This window comes from Ricinus communis, chromosome 4, assembly GCF_019578655.1.
Source record: "Ricinus communis isolate WT05 ecotype wild-type chromosome 4, ASM1957865v1, whole genome shotgun sequence".
Classification (NCBI taxonomy): domain Eukaryota; kingdom Viridiplantae; phylum Streptophyta; class Magnoliopsida; order Malpighiales; family Euphorbiaceae; genus Ricinus; species Ricinus communis.
The window spans coordinates 12,521,585-12,525,427 of record NC_063259.1 but is presented as its reverse complement, the minus strand read 5'-3'; positions in this window follow the sequence as shown (position 1 = coordinate 12,525,427).

Below are 3,843 nucleotides of genomic sequence, written 5' to 3'. Positions count from 1 at the left end.
CCACTCCTCAAGATCACACTTGAGAGTTCCATTATAATTTTTAAGATTACAATCTTTAGATTTTGCAAGTTCACCCAACAACTTGATATTTTTCAAGGTTAACACTAAACCTCTTCGCTTAGTGAACTAATCCACCACTAAGTCCCTTGAGTATTAGATGGTTACTCAATAATCAGTTCTTTATGTTTTTAAGGGCTCGCATGACAACCCTTCAGAGTTTAGTTGAATATAGAGATTCAACTTAATAGACTTTACAAAGAATAAAATTAAGTGTACCAAGTTGAGAAATAAATTTGCAAGAGTTTGGATATATTAAAATCACACACCTTATGTTGTGAGTCTCTATAAGGGGTATTTATACTCATACCAACCTCATCGAGATCTTATAAAGGATTCATAACTCATTTAATGCAAATTGGATGACTTGGCAAAAAGTTATCTATAGTCATGAAAAGCGCCATCGCGCTTTCTGAAAAGAGTTGTTGAGACTCCAACCGCTCCAGACATGTAGCTCTGACTTGTTGGCTAAATTTGCAATGGTCACTGACATCGTATTAAATGCGAAAACAGCCCTCGCGCGAGAATGTCGCGCTCGCACTTGTCTTGGGCATGCTCAAAAGACCCTTCTGCTTCTCGTCGCATAATTGCCTACTATATTGGAGCTTTTGACCCCAATTACCATGCCCCGTGCTTCTAGAGGTGTTGACACTTGACTGCCATGTGTCTCTCCATCCTTAGGGTATTGCCAGAAGGTCCTCTTTCATAGTTACTCAATTTTGACCATATAAAAAGCACCATTGCGCTTTCAAGGTACCCTTGCGCTTTTTAGGATATTTTGCAATCTTTACTTAAGAGCTTGAGGAACCTTGCCTTATGATTGAACCCTTAATGCACTATCAAATAGACACTCAAATATGATATTAGCGACACTCAATTTGAATGTTAAAATCAAAATAGAGATCAATTGACCCTTAGGTCAACAATTTCCCTTTTATAATTATGACAACCAAATTAATAAAAAAGATAAAATTGAATGTTTATAAGTGTAATTAGGTAAGTAATGAATAGGATTCAAAAGATAGAATTATATTTCTTTGAGTTATATAGCAAGATAGCAAGAAAAGACATAATTACTTAGACTAAATCGCTCCCCTTATTATGATATTTCTTTTTTTTATCTTTATTTCTCCCCTTTAATTATTGTCCTTATTTTATTTTCTAAATAATTAATTATCTCATTCTCTTTCCCTTGGCAAAAGCAAAAAGATAGACAATAAGAGAATATAAAAGACATAACACAATAGAACAATAAAGAAATGAGAGTTGCATTAATAAGATAAGGAAAAGAATGCAAAGAAAATGTGTGATCAAGGAGAAATGAATGCATGAAAAGGAAAAAAAATATGTAAAAAGAAAAAAATAAGAAAGATGGTCAATCTTCTTCTTCATCCTCTTTTTCCTTGTCTTTCTTTTGAACCACAGGCTCCTTTCCTTTGCCTCTACTACTTGAATTAACATGAGTGGGGGGAACTAGTCCCTCTTCTTCCTCTTCTTTCCCATCCTCAACATGGCAATGAGGAATCTTATAGATCTTTTGAATTTCCACTAAGTTTGCATGCAAATGATGGAGATAGTTTCAAGTCCTCTCCATTTGCTTAAGAACCTTGTCTTCGAAAGAGAAAGAGCTTTGGCCTTCAAATGTAGAAGGGGTAGATTCACTTAGGATTCTATGATCCTTTTTCATCTTCTTCCTATCATCCATAAATTTTCCAATAAGCAAGAAGAACTCACCATCCATTTCCCACTTAGGCCCAAGTCTAATCACCTTTGTATGCTCAAAGAATGGTAGGCCTAAAGAGATGGGAGCTATTGGAGGAATGAGATAGGTTTTGTTAAGAGGGGTAAGGAGTTGAAGGTGGTTTGCTATTTTTGTGATGTAAATAGACACAAGAAGAACACCTTTTTAGGTGTTCCCAAGGTGAAAGAGGTGGTCAAGAAAGAATTTTGAGGTTAGGATTCTCTTACCATGAATCATGGCATAAAGAAAGAAAAGATCCTTTTAAGGTACTTTCTCCATCCCATTATCCCTTGCATGGATATTAGAGGCAATCATCCTATGCACTACCCAATGAGAAAGTAACTTGAGGTCTTTAGAAAGAGAGTCTTTGATGTGGGTGTCTTTGGTGGATATTTGTCTCTAAAATTGAGAAAGGGAGAAAGGCATCGCAACAAAATTTTCTATTATTCTCATAAGGCTTCTCTCTTGAAATCCAAAAATGAAGGAGAATTGAGTTCTAAAAAGGTTCTTTTTCTCTCCAAACAACCAAAATTCTATCCCATGATACTCATCTCTATCACTCTTTTTATTGATCACCAAAAAGGAGAAAAATTCTTTGCTGAGATTCTCACACCCTATGTCTAAAGATTGGGGTAGAAAGAAGTCCATTAAACCTAAATTATCTTATAAGGTATATTGAGACACACATAGCTTAGTAAGAGATTCTTCATCAAAATAGCGACCGGCTTGAACATCTTTCCTCTCTATTGTTATAAAATTTATTTTTGTCTCATCATCAATGCCCTTCATTCTTTCTTAAATATTTTGAGAAGAATAAGGATCTCCTAATGGATTTCTTTGACCTCATGGTTAGAGATGGAAGAAGTTGAAGAAGATTATAGAAGATGAAAGTAAAAAAAAGTATTTGAAAGTTTAGAAGATATAAAGCTTTTGAAAATTGATGAATGTCCATCAAATGAGCCTTATATAGCCTTAGTGGAGGTAAAATAATGGCTAGATTTGCATTAAAGCTCTTTTTAAAAATACTATAACGGCTAGATTTTTGCAAAATTCAAGGAGAATCGCAGGCATGCTTGCCAAGTGCGATTGCCTAATTGAAAAAGCAGTCACAATGGCTAAAATTTTGTTGAACTGCGGTCGCACTTCAGAGGTCAATTTCCAGTTTCATGGAGACTTGTAAAGCATGATCGCCTTTCTAAACTATCAGCATGCTTTTTAAGAAAATATAAATTTTAAATTCATGCAAAGTTATACTTAATCATTTTCTTTTTTACTTTTAGAGTATTAAAATGCATAATGAGTTAAAATAAATCTCATATGCCAAATAAAATTTCAATACTCACCTATACAAAATAGAGATGCAAACATAACATATTTTCACAAGCATATCACATAAAAAATTCACCAAATATTTCAAGAATTGAGAATTAGAAAACTTATACAAAAGAACTAACCTAAAGTACTTCCATCAATCATTCCTAATTCTCTTCTGATATAACTTAATCTCTCCTTATTAAGAGGTTTGGTGAAAATATCGGTAAGTTGGTTAGTTGTATCAAGAAATTCTAAGACAATATCACCACTTTGCACGTGATCTCTCAAAAAATGAAACCTAATATATATATCCTTACTCCTAGAGCGTTGAATTAGGTTCTTAGAAAGATTTATAACACTATTGTCGTCATATTTTGTAGGAGTCTGATCAACCTCTCTCCCATATTCTCTTAATTATTTTATCATCCAAAGGATTTGAATACAACATCCTACCACCACATATTTGGCTTTCACAGTGGAAAGAGCAACTAAAACTTATTTTTGCTAAACCAAGACACTAAGCATTCACCTAAAAGATGACAAGTTCTAGAAGTGCTCTTTCTATCTAAAAGACTTCCCATATAATTGGCATCTGAATAGCCTATTATGTCAAAAGATGATTCTCTAGGATAGCAAAGTCCTAAATGTTAGGTGCCATGCAAATATCTCAAAATTCATTTGACAGCATTCAAGTGAGACTCTTTAAGACAAGATTAAAACCTAGCACATAG